Source organism: Homalodisca vitripennis, chromosome 1 (genome assembly GCF_021130785.1).
Source record: "Homalodisca vitripennis isolate AUS2020 chromosome 1, UT_GWSS_2.1, whole genome shotgun sequence".
In the NCBI taxonomy this organism is placed as follows: domain Eukaryota; kingdom Metazoa; phylum Arthropoda; class Insecta; order Hemiptera; family Cicadellidae; genus Homalodisca; species Homalodisca vitripennis.
This window is the reverse complement of record NC_060207.1, coordinates 39,631,980-39,648,622: the sequence shown is the minus strand read 5'-3', so window position 1 is coordinate 39,648,622 and position 16,643 is coordinate 39,631,980.

The window sequence follows — 16,643 nt, the reverse complement described above, 5'->3', positions numbered from 1 at the left end:
GGTCATAAATACTGGATAACAGCAACTAAGTTTTATACAAGGTTTCCAAAAATTTAGTTTATAATTCTAAACAAAAAATTATTTAAAAATTTCGTATGACTGTTTGATGAAAGTCTTTGTTAATCAAAAAGTGTCTACTTCCACGCTTGTAATCTTCCAATCTCAGTTATTCCAAAATATAAGTCCTCTAGGGGTAGAAACCGTATTTAAATCATTATCAATGCATGGTTGATCTGTATGACAAATATTGGATTTCTCTGTTCAGAGCATAAACATGTGTGTCACATTTCATCTTTACAGGAATCAGGAAGTTAAAAACAAAATGTAGTCCTTCCAAGTACTGTAACCCCATTTCAACCCCTATGGATGTTTGAGCTTTATGAAACTAGTTTCTCTATGTAATTCATGAGACTTACAAGTACTAAGTCAAGTATCTACTTTCTGAGATATCGGAAATTTGGAGAATTAGTGATGAGTGACTAAAGACTTTTCCTATGCAGTATATAAGGCGATGCTAGAGCTAGGTGGTTTCATTCCAACACAGTATACAGAATGGTCATAAAGTCCTCATCCTTCCTGCTAACTTTAGAATGGTTTAAGTTATAAAAATGAAAATGTTTAAGTGTTTCTGGATGAATAGAATCTACTTTTTTGTTTATTTCAAATCCTCAAAAATCGTCCTCCAGAAGGTGTATGACCCAACTCAAACTTTTTTGAATTGAAACAATTTTGTGATACCTTATCAGAAAAGATATGAAAAATTGGCTTTAACCAGAAGTCTTTATGTTTATTGGTTATTAAAATTCAGGAACAAAGCTAATTTAATAATATTTTATTAATTCATAAACTGCATTGATATAATTTGTTAAAAGTAAACTATATGTGCAAATATTGTGTTGTAAGCACTGTTAAAAGAGAAAAATACAGGACAGTTTTATTAACCCCAAGGTTTAATTTTTATGTACAACAACATGTAAACCTTGTACAAAAGAAAGATTTTGAACACACCACAAAGGTTTTTAGATGTCAAATTAGATCTCAAACTTGCTCCAAAAAGTTCCAAATTCTTATGACTAACCTGATAAAGAGGAGTATCAAACATAAACATTAATCAGCTGAATGTAAAGTACCACTCACATGTTTATTTAGGCTCTTGCATACAAGGACAAGGATTTTGGATACTTGGTCCGAGCATGTGCTAATAGTCCTGACTAGAAACCTTTATCTGCAACCCTGATAATAAATAGTTATTTATGATTTCATGTAGCTATATGAACAATCATATAGTGGAAAAACGGATAGGATGAGAAATTTTTTTGCCACACATAGTCTCTTATTTGACTGTAAATCGTTCTATTTTAGGAAAATACATTAGTTTCATGCTAATCCAATAATTTAACAAACCGTAACATACATAATTTTAGCTGGTTATTTTTAGGTTACGACATATGTATTGAGATTCCACACAAACTCAGAATAAAAAATCTCAATGTTCGGTTATTAGTACCACCTTCATCAAGTTTTATCAATGAACACTGAGAGCGCCAGCTACTGGGCCAACTTATCTCATTGATAAGCGCTCCACCCCCACACCCAGTCCATCCTGTTTATAAACCTGGCCGCTTATCAGTGAAACAGTTAATTTGTCTCTTGCTGATTGATGCTTCCGAATTGAGAAACATTTTAGTACCTTGACAAAGTGATTTATTAATTTGTTTAACATTCAACAGACTTCATTACTTAATTATATAATTTATTGCTATTTACAATTATATTCAATAATTGGTAATACATCACAGACATTTCAGCATTGGAGCATTGCAGTAAGTGCTCTTGTTTGATTCTAAAAGAGATATTAAAATTAAATTGTAATGACATTCACAATCAAACGATCTAGCTCCGGTAAACCATATGTGGTTATTGGAAGCTATAATTATAGAGAATCACACGTACTGGCTAGTGGTGAAGTCGCATGGAGGTGTCTCCAAACGCTGATCGTACTTCCATACTGGTACACAAGGACGTCCACACAGGGCCGCATTCTCAAACATATCACAAAGTGTTCCCTGCTCATCCTCAGACAAGGAAAACATCTACGGAACCATTGTCACCTGTAGATTCACATAACCTACCTTTCTCACCCTTAATCTCACAACAGATAAACAAGATTAGGTCTATAGAGAGATCTGTACAGACTGTAAAAGAATGCCTAAAGTCAAGAGATGACCTTTTAGACAGAATCGCTCAGCTTACTGAGCAACAATTTGCTCTAACTAATAAAATTCAGAGTCTCCACCTCGAGCTAGAAGCAGAGAAGATCGATGCAAGATCTTGCTCGAGTCCTGAGGTGGTAAACGTGGCAGTAGGGTACAAGCCAGAAAAAAGTTGGATTTCACTATGCAGACGGACTTGTTTATTCCAATGTGTGAGCAATGCCCTGTATTAAAACAAAAGATCTGTCAGGCCGAGGATATGACTGAGAAACTGCATTTAAGTTTTACGGAATTGCATATAAAATATAATGATTTATGAGAATCACATGAGCAACTTCTCTATCTGCAAGGTAATGAAACCAGAAATGACGACAGTTTGGTAAATAGGCCTTTGGAAATTCACCCTGATTTACCAGTTACTAATATGTATGTTCAATGTACTTGGATCGAAAGATGACACATCAAAAGCAAATCCTAAGAACTGCTCTGGGTAGCAAACAACACCAAACCGAAAAAACAAAAATTGAACCTGGCGGATCCTCAATCTCCATCGCCATCTTCTAATTCTGTGGTCGGCCTGCCCCACTTGTCTCCCCATTGCTGTGCCGGTGACCCTCGGGATGTCTGTACTGTTGTCTTGGGACGCTATCGATGTAGCTGCGGAGATGGTAACTACTTCTGGAGACAATAGAAGAAACAACGCAGTGGACCAACAGTGGGGATGTGCATCCTGTCCGGCTCTCGACATGGAGAGTTGAGTAACCGACATTACCTTGTAAGAAGATTGTGCCTAGTGATGTTAATGGTGTGTTAAGTGATTCTGCCATTCTTGTAATCGTACAACCACGTTTTTTAGAAAAAGGAATCAAAGAAATGTGTCCTCCTTAAAATATATAAACACTGACAACTCATATGTTAGCAATATTTGTGATAAAAATGTAATTGGCAATCACTGCAAGGTCTTGCATCTCAACATACAGCAGTACATAAGGGAAAAAATCTAATGCTCTTGATACTTTGCTTTTAAATTAGAAATCCCAGGTTCTCATAATAACTGACCATGGGTTCAAAAATCATGAAATAAATTATATGAATTTGTATGGCTATAGGTTGGTTACCAGTTATAGTCGAGTACACCATATACTAGGCGGAGTGCTTATATACTGTAAAAATCAAATTAAACATAGTCTTTGATCTACATTCCTTAGCCGAAGAAATGAATTTTGAAATTGCAGGTGCTAAATTCTCCTTTGAACAATCGCTTGAAATTGACATTTTTGGTGTGTACCGCTCCCCAAGTGGCAATTGTAGAGATTTTACACGCCTAACTGCTGATTTCTTTCAGAGATTTGTACTCTTCAATAAAACTAACACTGTTATCACTGGCGAAATAAATATTGATTGGTTGGCTGGTTCAACTGCGTGAGATGGGATGCAGGACCTGCCTGCCTCCTCTAACTTAAGACATCTAGTTAACTCCCCAACTCGAGTTGATCCTATTGCTGGTCGCCAATCATTGCTGGACTGGGTCGTAACTGACATAGTCGACGAAGATGTAAGTGTTGATGTCTTGGGTACTGGGTTATCGGACCATTTCGCTTAGGTAAAAACTTGCTTTAAAAACGTACTATCTCAATCCACTAATAAAAGCAAGGATGCATGAAAGTTAATAAAGGAAAAATACAATAGTAGAAATGCTAATAACATTTCTGTTCGTATCAACGACAGAATAGTATCAGATAAACAGGATGTATGTAATATTTGAATAATCATTTTGTATCAATTGGAGCAATTTAAATAAAAAAACAACCGAAACACCACTTAATAATGATAATTTTTTGGCCAGATTGGAATATCCCTTCTTGTTACATCCTGTGAGCCCTGCTGAGGTTGTAAATGCCATTAAAATGTTAAAAAAAGCATTCAAGTGGAGCTGATGACATATCTAATAGATTATTGAAGGCTTGTGTATATGCAATATGTAAACCCCTGTCTGTAATAATAAGTTCTTCTATCCAGCAAGCTACTTTTCCATCATTACTAAAAACTAGTTTAATGATACCTGTATTCAAGGGAGGGGACAGTACGTCTCTTGACTGTTACCGACCAATTACACAAATTTCAAGTCTAAGTACTGTTTTTTTAAATAGATTTCACCGTACTTGCTCACAAATAATAAGCAGTTCGGTTTTGTCAAGGGCCGCTCTACTGGTGAGGCATTGTCGACTTTTGTATCCCATGTTGTCATGGGATACAAAAGTCAATCATGACAGACTTTTTTTATATATATATATAAGGGGCAAAAAACGCTGCGGTTATCATCGCCCTCAAGAAAGAATTGACACCTGCTCGTATTTGGTGGTGTCAATTAGGTACATAAAGATTACATTGTACATAACGAAAAAAAAAATAGGAATCACCACAAGTAGGTGAGTAAATAATTTAAACTTAAAACTAGATAACAATAAATGTAACGAGGGAAAGACTGTAGAGAGGTCTTAACCTATATAAAGAATAAAAAGATAAATAGAACATAAATAAGGACAAGGTACATAACATTAATTAAATAAACTGTAAAAACTTAACACAATTTACTGCCACCAAGGTAGCTGTAAAGGGGCTAATTTGGCAGCTGTCAAGACAATTAAAAATAAAATTAAATAACAAAATTTATAATTATTAACAACAATATATAATCTGAATAAATAAGTTTAACTTTAAATTATATTTTATTAATCAGCGACGTTTCATTCAGAAAACACAGCAATCTTTGAGTTGCCGTCTCGTCATCACAAAAAATGAACGAAGCCGGCAGATTCGAGTTGCGCCTATGTACCGAATAGCGAGGGCAGTCAACAAGCACATGTTTGACAGTAATGACAGTGTCACATGTGTCGCAGACCGGAGGATCATCTCTACTCATGAGGAAGCCATGTGTGAGAAGCGTGTGGCCTCAACTAACTCTGTCGTCGCTGTTCAGTGTCGGATGTGTAGATAACCTAAAAATTTTTGTGGTGCGAGAGTTCAAATTCGTGTTGGATTTCGAGTATAGTGTATGGTTGCCGATTTCCCGTGACTAATTACCTTATACTTAGAGCCTTCTTATTGAACTTCTGTCTTCTTATGGTATTGTTGGGTAGTAAAATAATGTAATCTCACTTTCATTAATTTTACTTTAATAACTAACAATACAAGGCATTTATTTTACTAACATTTGCTTTTATATTTAAACACCTTAATAGATAGACAGTTGAGTTTTTTGCTTGTCTCGGCTGGACCTGACATGTCTGAATCAGGTCTAGCCAACCCAGAGCAAGAGGTTATGAATGCCTCTGAGCTCGAAAGAGCGATTGAAAGTATCCTTACACCTAACATGGAAACAGATCATAATTACGGTCTAGTAAATACTAACACTAACGAAAATAATGTAAATGACTTAAAACGAAAAAGGCATGAAAGAGATCTAGATGAAAACGGTAAAACTACTAATGAGAGTAACATTAAGAAAATGTATACAAAAAGATATTACAAAGAAAATAACAAAGGACCTTTTGAAATCATCATTCAGCACAAGGAAAAGTCAAAGTTAAACCCCTTTCAAATAGGCAAAATTATTAAGCAACATCACCACGATATTGATTTTATTGTTCGTGCAGGCAACAACTTGTCAGTGATGTGCAAAAATTACATTGCTGCAAACAATTTAATTGACTCTCAGTATCTGACTAACTTAAATGTATTTGTTCCCTCTATAAGAATACACTCGATTGGAGTCGTTTATGTCGAACCAGACATAACTGAACAAGAAATTTTGGACGAGGTAATTAGTGAATATCCAATAGTACAAGTTCATAGGATTAAAAGAAGAGTCAATAATGACTTAAAGAATACCCATTTTGAAAAAATTATTTTTGAGTCAGACAGCTTACCTGAATATATAAAACTCAACTATGTACGCATGAAGGTTGAGACCTTTGCTATTCCAGTAAAACAATGTTTTAGATGCTTTTCCTATGGTCACGTGGCTAGTTCACCTTGCAATAGAGAGAGGTTATGTAGGGATTGTGGAGATAAATTCCACTCAGAACCATGCACAAAACCCCTAAAATGTTTACATTGTTATGGCCCACATAGCAGCTCATCTAAGATCTGCCCAGAATTCAAAAGACAAAAACTCATTAAAAATCGGATGAGTTCGAACAAGGAAGATTATTTTAAGGCTAGTCTACACTACCCCATTACTTACAAAGCAACCCGAACCAATCAATTTAAAATACAATCCTATGCAGATACAGCTAAAACAAATTATGTAACTGATTATCCAGAATTACCCAACTTAACAAGTAATAGACAAATACACACTAATTTTAACAATAGGTTTTCACCTTTGAACGATTTGGAAGTAAATGATTACAACTCTGGCATAAACACGCACGTTTATAATACAAAACCTATATCTAGGGAAAATTCTACTAGTTACACTAGCAATAAGAACTACAGGCAACATACTAACAATAGATACAGTACTTCCAAAAATACTTCCCCATCAGAAAATATAAGTAGTCATACCTCACTTTCAACAACAACTTCTGTAAATTTGACAAATACGGAAAACAAGGAACTGCTGGTAACTCGTTTACACGAGAAAATTAAGGAAATGAGAGGAAAATGTTTAAAAATTAACTATTCTAATGCTAACTTAGCAAAAAAACAAGTTGATGAACTTTTCCTTACGTGGCTCTCAAGCGATAGCCTTAACTCCGGGAAAAATGCTAAACCCCCAGATAAAGTAACCAAACCAGCCACTAGTAAAGGTACTAATATTAGCTATAAGAGATAAAAAGTATGCAGAACTATCTTAACCTACTACAGTGGAATGCTAGGTCGCTAAAACCTAAATGGCCAGAGGCCATTCAATTATTTAATAAACAACAAATACATATAGGACTAATACAAGAATCATGGCTAACTGATAATGATAATTTAGTTGATAGTAATTACACCATACTTAGAGTAAATCGAGATGACAATTACGGTGGAGTAGCCGTAATTCTACATAAAACTATGTGGTATAAAACAACTTATGAGTACAGTGACAATTCTTTACAATTATTAACAATTCAAATACTTAATTTTAAAGTACCCATAAATATATATAATGTATATTGTACGAACAAATATATACCCCGATCCTTCTGGAGGGAAAGGATTTTTAATAATGATCATGGTTATACTATTATATGTGGGGACATGAATGGTCACCACCCCCTTTGGAGTTTTCAAAGGGCTAATTCTAGAGGTAATGTTATTTTTGATGAATGCAGTAATTCGTCCTTTATTTGTATTAACGATGGTAGGCCTACAACTCTACCAACATTATTTCACCAAGCTACTGCTATTGACCTGACTTTTGTCTCGCCTAAATTGCACTCAATGTTGGTGAGTTGGGAAATTAATAAAGATTCACTAGGAAGTAATCATCTTCCAATTTTAATTCAATTTGACGTGTCTAGCATAAGCAATGATAGCAACTTCGATTCTTATGTAAATAATTCAAACAAGTATAACTTTAAGAAAGCAGACTGGGGAAAATTCAATAAGGTAATAGAAGATAAGATTAATAATATTCTAAGATCACGGTTAAATATAGAAGTTGAATGCCTGTATGATATTATATTTTATGCCGCTGAGGTGGCTATACCCAAGTTCAAAACCTGTAATAACCAAAAATACAACTTTAGGCCTAAGGCTTGGTGGACTGATGATTGCTCTCATGCAGTAGCACGCAGGAGATTAGCATTCACCACCTTTAAACATAATATGTCAGCCCTCAACTACCACAATTTCCAAGTGGCACAAATGGAAGCTAGAGAAACAATAAAAAACGCAAAACGATTAGGTTGGATCCAAGTATGTAATGTTATAAGTGAACAAAAGTCCTCATCTCTTGCTTGGAATTTAGTGAATAAATTAAAGTCCAATAAAGTACCACAATTCAATCAGAATGAACTAGCCAATAATGAAAGTTTATGTCATAAATTTATGAAAAATATTGCATCAGATTATGTCCCAAATAAAAGAGAATTGGTATTAGACCAGTATTCAACCAATAATAGTAATAGCATTTTAGATGATAATTTTACTATAATGGAATTAGAACTAGCAATATATTCTAAGAAGAAGAGTACCTCCCCAGGTTTGGACGGTATAACCTATAAAATGATTAAACACTTACCACCAAACGCACTACAAATTCTGTTGAACATATTCAATGATATTTGGAATGGCCATTTAGACATCCCACCAAAGTGGAAACAATTTCGAATTTTCGGACTCTTGAAACCATCAAAAGATAAATATGATGAATCCTCATATAGGCCTATATCGCTTATTCCTTGTATAGTTAAAATTCTCAACACTATGATTAAAAATAGGTTGGAGTGGTTCACAGAAAAAATGAATATTATACCTGACACCCAATATGGCTTCCGGAGGAAAAAAGGTTGTAATGATTATATCTTAACATTTTTAACTGAAATCCAGACTGCACTATCTTTGAATGAGACACTAATAGCCACATCATTGGATATTTCGGGTGCATATGACAATGTTGACATTCCGACTTTATGTAATAAGATGCTTGAGTTTGGTTTTACCAATAAACTAGTTAAGTACTGCCACCAATGGTTATCTGATAGGACATTAATTTTAAATTGCTCAAATTCATTAATAAAAAGACATGTTTATAAAGGCCTCCCTCAAGGGAGTGTCCTAAGCCCTATATTGTTCTCAATTTATATGGCACAGATTAATCATTATATTCCAAAACCAACCAAATCATTACAATATGCGGATGATGTTCTTATTTATACATCTGGTAAAGATTGTGCTCAAACGCAATGTAATACTCAACATGCACTTGAATCACTCGAGGCATCTTTTAAACAATTACACTTACAATTTAATGGAGAAAAGAGTAAAGTTATAATTTTCTCAAGAAAGAAAAATGTTGGTTGCATAAAACTCTTAGTAGATGGTAGTTTTATTCCTGTTGTCGAACAATGCAAAATACTTGGAATCATATTAGATAGTAAACTTACTTTAAGATCTCACATTGAGAATATAAGTAGGATTTGTTTAAAAGATATTGACATAATAAAATCTATCACATGTGGGAAAAAAGGTGTTCACCCAGAACTGGCCTTAAAAGTATATAAAGGTCTTATAAGACCCAGACTTGACTATTGCAGTTTTATATTAAGTACGGCTTCAAAGAAGGATTTAAGAAAATTAGACTTTATTCAAAATCTAGCCTTAAGAATTGCAATTGGGGCTATGAAGAGCACACCTATTATTGCTTTACAAGCTGAATGTAGAATAGGGCCACTAGATATAAGAAGACAAATGTTGACTGATAGGTTAGTTTATAAGATAAGAAGTAACAAGGACCATCCAGCCTGGTATAAAACTAGTGATGGGTCCAAAATAACGGATCTGTTATTTTTTTAACAGATAAATAAAGTAACAGGTAGACCTGTTATCGATCAGTTTTCTCTTAACAGGTCTTAATAGGTCCCGAGAACTGTGACTGGTGGTACTCGGAACGGAACAGAATAGAACAGACCTACCGACCGGGAGTCCGGGCCGTTATCTGTTACCCACGCATATGCCAGCCAGCAAAGCAGGTCTCAATAACAGGTCCCAGTTTTCTATCTGGCCACCAGACTGCAGCACTAGTTGGGTAGGCTGTTCTTCTTTCTTTCTAGTTTCTTCTGTTTCATTCTATTTCTCTAGTATTGATCCATTCCATTTTCATTGTTCAGGACTAGGACCGGTTTGAGTTGAGTTTCATTCATTCCTCATTCCTCCATAATAAACCAGATGACTTGATGGAAATGAGAAATAAATCTTCTTATGATTATGATGAGGAAGAACTCATTTCCAAAATCGTTAAAAATTGGTCCCCAACATTTAAAGTTTTTTTGTTATTATTATTCATTTTTATTAATTTATTGTCCACCCATTTTTATACCTTTAAAATATTTGTTGTTAGTATATGTACCAATTAGTTATTATTATTCATTTTTATTGATTTATTATTATATATTTATTGTCCACCGTTTCATATTTTATAACTTTAAAATATTTTTCGTTAGTATATGTACCATACCAATTAGTTATTATTATTCATTTTTATTGATTTATTATTATTTATGTATTCTTCACCATTTCTTCTATTGTGTCTTTACAGTATTGATGAGTAGCAATTAGTTATTATTATTAATTATTTATGTTTAACTATTTTGCAAATTTAAAATATATTTTTATCATTTATTAATGTAAGTATTGAGAAATTAGGTACCATTTTTTGTAAAAACTAATAAATACTTTTGTAATTATATTTAAAATTAACAATGTCAGTTAATCATCTCATTTGTGTGTGTGACATGGTTAAATGAAAGGATTTATTGAATCATTGAATCATGTGTTTTATTTATTAACATAGCTGAAATTCATAAATATTAACCAATTAGCTAAAAGTCCAAGAGTGATTAGTTTGTTAATTTATAGGATTGAACAGTATTGTATTTGTATCTCTCTGTCTTGGAATACTCAATTTATGTAATAATGACAGAACTGAAATAACAGGTAAGGAACAGTTCAGTTCAGGGTCAGGCCCGGACCGGTTAGTAAAAATAACAGATTAGACCTATTATCCAAAATAACAGATAAGACCTGTTAAGAAAGAACAGGTCTCTTAAGTGGAAGTAACAGGTGGACCTGTTATGGAAAAGTAACAGGTAAGCCCATCACTAGTATAAACTAATGTACTTAAGGATGTTAACCTCAAACCTGGATTATTGGCGGAAGAAAAAACTTCCCTCATATATACAATCCTTGGAGAACATAGACAACTATTTTGGAAGTCCTGAAAGGTACAGGGAGTTCAAAAGTGAACAGGATTTTGAAAAACCCCTGGTCAGAAGCAATGTAAAACTCACTTGCATTCACACGATTGGCAGAAATATAAGTAAAAGACAAAATAGCGAAATGGTTTTAAAACAATGCTTCCTAGCTAACAACATACCCTCTAACCAAAACTTTCCAAACAATCATTGTGTCAAAATATTTACTGATGGATCAAAGACCATTGAAGGCGCAGGCGCAGCCTTTTACATACCTGAGATGAATGTTAAATGTAAATATAAGCTAAATAAGTATGTGTCAAACTATACGGCAGAATTAATAGCAATATTAAAATCTATTGAATATTCAAATGACAACGATTTTGACCATGTTATCATTTACAGCGACTCTCAAGCAGCTATAAGAGCACTAGAGAAAACAAGACGCGGTTTCAATGCTACTGATTGCTTAGCCCTCAGTGTTTTATATGAAGTAGTGAACAAGGACAAACATTTTGTAATACATTGGGTTCCAGGACATTGTGGTATCCTACATAATGAATATGTGGACAGATTAGCGAAAGAAGCTATAACTGATGGGCTTGACGTAGATATCAAGGTACCATTACTAGACCATAAATCGTTGACGAGCAACATAGCATTAGAACAATTCAAGCAACTCTTCACCGCTAGTGCAACAGGTAGATGGTATAAGAAAATAGTTACTGTACCTCCTAAACAACCTTGGTTTAGAAACATTAAGATAAGTAGATTTGGTATAATAAGTATATGTAGGCTAAGGTTCGGTCATGCCAGAAATAACAGTAGATTATATTGGATGAAACTATATTTTACATCATTGTGCCTAAATTGCACCTTAGGTGTTGAAGATACACTGGATCATCTAATTCTAGTTTGCCCAAAGCACGAATATATTCGAGAACAAACCTTTTTTCATATTAAAAATAAATGCGGGAAGTATCTCCATAGTTTAACAGACATTCTACGCACAAATGATTTAGATGTTTATAATGAGATAATTTCATACATTAAAACTGCTAAAATAAATCCATGACTACTAATACAAAAACATACACTGTTCAGCCATAAATGTTGCAATTCCCTGGGTGCTAAAATCCGTGGTCCACCTCTTCGGATTAGAAATGCCTGATTGGCCCCAGGCGAGAAGATGCCTAAAACCAAACCCCTAATCTTCCTATGCATTAAAAATCCCTTCTTTAAAAACTTTTTCCAACTCTATCTTTAGACTAACAATAACACTTTGTGAACAAATAAACATAAATGTAATCCTTTAACCAATAACAAAATATAGCATTTATAACCCTCAAAGGATCTGGAAAGAAAGAATCGGCAACCACAACACTTAAATATATGCAATAGTTCAGTGAATATTTGAGAAATCAAGTGTACGTCGCGGCTTCGTGGAATTTTCCAAAGCCTAAGAGAGAGAAAAAAAAAAGAAAAAGCGTGTGGCCTAGCCGCAGGCGACACAACACAACCTCCTCACGACGACTCGGGCGGTTCGCTGTTTCCCAGAGTCCAACGCAGTCTTTAATAAGCCGTAACTTGTTGTTGACGACTGCCCGCCAATCGCTATTCCATTTGGCTTTCAGTTTGCCCTTCACTACCGGGATAATGTCGGAAGAAATCATCCGTGCGGTATAAGGCTGGAGTTGTAATGCTTCCTTAGCTCCTCTATCTGCCAGCTCGTTTCCGGATATTCCAATATGTCCAGGTACCCAGACAAGGAAGACAGCAACACCTTCGGACTGAAGGGAAGACAAAGAGTGCCATATTTCGCGGATGATTATGTGTTTTGAAAACATGTCGCTGATGGCTTGTATACCACTAAGGGAGTCGCTGCAGATAACCAATTTTTTAGTTATAGAAAACGTTATATTTAGGGCCTTTTTGATGGCTGTTAACTCGGCCGTGAAAATGGAAGAGTCGTTAGGGAGACGAAATCCGTATCGTCTTACCCCAGTGACGAAAGCACATCCAGTTCTACAACGTTCCTTTGACCCGTATAGACAACATCGCAAGGTGCGAGGCTGCCTAGTATTTGACGGAATTCTTGGTAGACTGTTTCTGGAGTGGAGACTTTTTTAAACCTAGAGAGATTTAAAATAATTTTTGGCATTGAGACGCTCCAGGGTGGGATATCACATTGATGGACGACTTTAAACTGGTAATCGTTTAGGCCTATTTCATAAGCGTAGGATTTGGCCCTAACGCCTAGAGGTGAAGGAAGATTTGGTCTCGCTGGGAAAGAATTATAGAGTGGATTTCGCAGGACCGGTTCAAACGCAGGGTTTTCTGGCTTCCCTGAAAGAGCGTGAACATAGTTTAGGGACAGCTGCTGCCGTCTATGCGAAAGAGGGGGTTCTCCCGTTTCTGCGAGAAGACTGTTAATAGGAGAAGATCGAAAAGCTCCAGTGGCCAGTCTTAAAGCAGAATTATGGACTGGGTCAAGCATTTTGAGAGCACTGGGTCTTGCGGACCCATATGCTTGACATCCATAATCTAGACAGGAACGGATGGTGGCTTTGTAGAATCTGAGCATGCATGTCCTGTCAGCCCCCCATTTTGTTCCGCTTAAAGCTCTCAGTATGGTCAAGAGCTTCACGCATCGATCTTTCAGGTCTTTCAGGTGAGGCACCCAAGTTAGCCGGGTATCAAATGTGAGACCCAGGAATCTGATATTGTCACAAGTAGTGATTCTCTGACCCAGCAAAGAGAGCGTTGGCTGCTCAACAGTACGCATTCTAGAGAAAACTATGGCTTTTATTTTAGGAGGCGAGAAAGAAAAACCCGTAACTCCGCACCACTGTTCAAGCCTGTTGATAGTAAGCTGTAAAGCTCTCTCCCCCACCGCTAGCTTCTTTGTAGAGATGTAAATAGAGAAATCATCTACAAACAAATAACAGCGCACAGGAGGGGTAACGCAGGACGATATGTTATTTATTGCAATGGCAAACCGAGTACAGCTTAGAACGCTACCTTGTGGAATACCATTTTTCAGCGTGAATGAATCTGAAATGGTTGTCCCGAGTTTGACCTGTATGGTTCTTTCCGACAAGAAGCCCTGTATGAAAGAAACCATGTGGCCCCCTGCACCCCACGATATTAAAGTGTTTAATATCCCCCTTCTCCAAGCTTTGTCATAAGCCTTGGAAATGTCGAAGAATACCGCGATCAACTGTTTTCTTTCAATAAAAGAATTCAGGATTGCTGATTCCAAGGCAAGTAGATGGTCACTTGTAGACCGGCCTTGTCGGAATCCGCACTGGGAAGGTGAAAGAAGATTATTTTTCTCCAGAAACCAAACAAGACGTCTGTTGACCATCCTTTCGAGTACTTTGCAGAGACTGCTAGTAAGCGAAATTGGTCTATAGCTTCCTGGAGAAGTTCTATCTTGGCCCGGTTTTTGGAAAGCGATAATGTGTGAGCGACGCCAAGAATTAGGGAATGTGTTTTCTAAATATATTCTATTATATAATTTTAGAAGATCTTGTTTTCCATCCTCCGTCAGGTTCCGCAACATGGCATAATGTATGTTATCGGGACCTGGAGCAGAATTTGATGTCGCCTTTAGTGATGAATCAAGTTCATCAATGGTAAAGGGAAGGTTTAAAGGAGAGTTGTTATTAATATTTAAATTTAGAGGATGTCTTTCTGTATTTGTTTTGTAATTTTGAAACTCCCTCTTGTAAGATGACGTTTTTGAAATTTCCGCAAAATGTGAGCCGAGTAGATTGGAAACTGTCAAGGGATCAGTTACCACATCGGTACCATTTTTCAGAGCAATAAGAGAAGGTGGAGAGGTTTTACAGCAAATAGATCGAAGCTTCCTCCAAACATCAGATGCAGGAGTTGTTCGTTTTATTCGATCTGTGTAGTCCAGCCAGGACTGCCGCCGTCTCTGTCTAAATACCTGTCTTGCTTTTGCCCGTGCTCTTCTGTACCTACTTAAATTTTCTTCAGTCGGTGATCTGGTAAACTGTCTTAAACATTTTCGACGTTCCTTTAGAGCCGCAGAACATTCTTCAGACCACCAAGAAACATGGCGTTTGTTTGGTGAACCCGAGGATTTTGGAATGCTCCGCTCTGCGGATGTTATAATATTGGATGTAAATAATATAGTGGCTGTATTTATGTCGTTTGATTGGATATTATTAGTTTGAGAAATTATGTTCTTTTTGTACTCGTTCCAGTCAGCCCTCTTAATTTTCCACCTGGGACACCTGCCTGTCGAAGACGGAAAGGATTGAAAAGCCACGGCAATGGGCGCATGGTCACTCCCTGACAGGTTGGGAAGTACGGACCAATGCACTCGAGTTGCCACGACCGGACTGCAGATTGATAGGTCAATTGCCGACCATATGCCAGTCCTAGGGCACATGTAAGTGGCCGACTCGTCATTGAGAACGACCGCTGCCACTTCATCCCACAATCCCGCAACCATGTTACCCCTTCGATCAGAATGGCTGGAACCCCAAGAGCGATGGTGTGCATTGAAATCACCAACCATCAGAAAAGGAGACGGGAGTTGGCTGTAGAGATTACGTAGATCATCAAGAGCTAAATCAAAAGGGGAAGGTGGAATATATATGGAGCAGATGGTTATTTTAAAAGGAACGTCGACTGAAACTGCCACTGCCTGGAGGTTTGTGACGATGTTCAAGGCTCTAGCATTACCAGAAGAATCTGCTAGAATAGCCACACCTCCACAGGCAATTTGTTGGTGATGATCTAGGCGAAAGATGTCATAACCATTTTGTTTGAAATGAGTATGAGGAGACAATTTAGTCTCTTGTAGGCAAATAAATTTAGGTTTTCTTGTCTTTATAAGTAATTTGAAGTCTTCAAAGTGGCTTCTCAAACCATTAATATTCCATTGTAACAGCATTTTATATTATATTATATATTTTATTTTGTGTTAGTTCATCGTAATTTTTTTTCTTTGTTTAGATACAGGACGGAAGTTACCATGAACAGTTTGGAACTCTGTCTGCATCTCCAAAGGGTCCTCAACCATATCGTCATCAAGTGATAATTGGGAGGATCTGGACGAGGATGGATTAGTCTTTTTCACTAGGAATTTGGATCTATTATCTGATTTAGTTTGAATGTTCTTTTTTAGTTTGTCGGCGAGTTTTTTTCTCTCTTCCAAAGATAAGGCAGGTTTCGTATTTTGTTGCACCTTATCTCTGAAAGTAGGAGTAACTGTTGGGCGAGCTTGAATCTGTGTGTTGGACTTAGTATGGGGCGTGTGGACTGCTTGGGAAGGATTATTGGTGGATGCCAACGGATGTTGTCCGGTACCGGTTGCAAGCTACTTAACCAAAGCAGCAACCTGCTCTGTTAAATTGAGTACCATAACCTCCAAGGCGGTACATGACGGGCACTGTGCGGATTGGACTGGGGCTGAAGCAGCTTCAGAGTACGAGACTCCCTTTTTAGGGGTTGGAGCGATTCTTCTCCTATACTCTTTTCGGGCTTC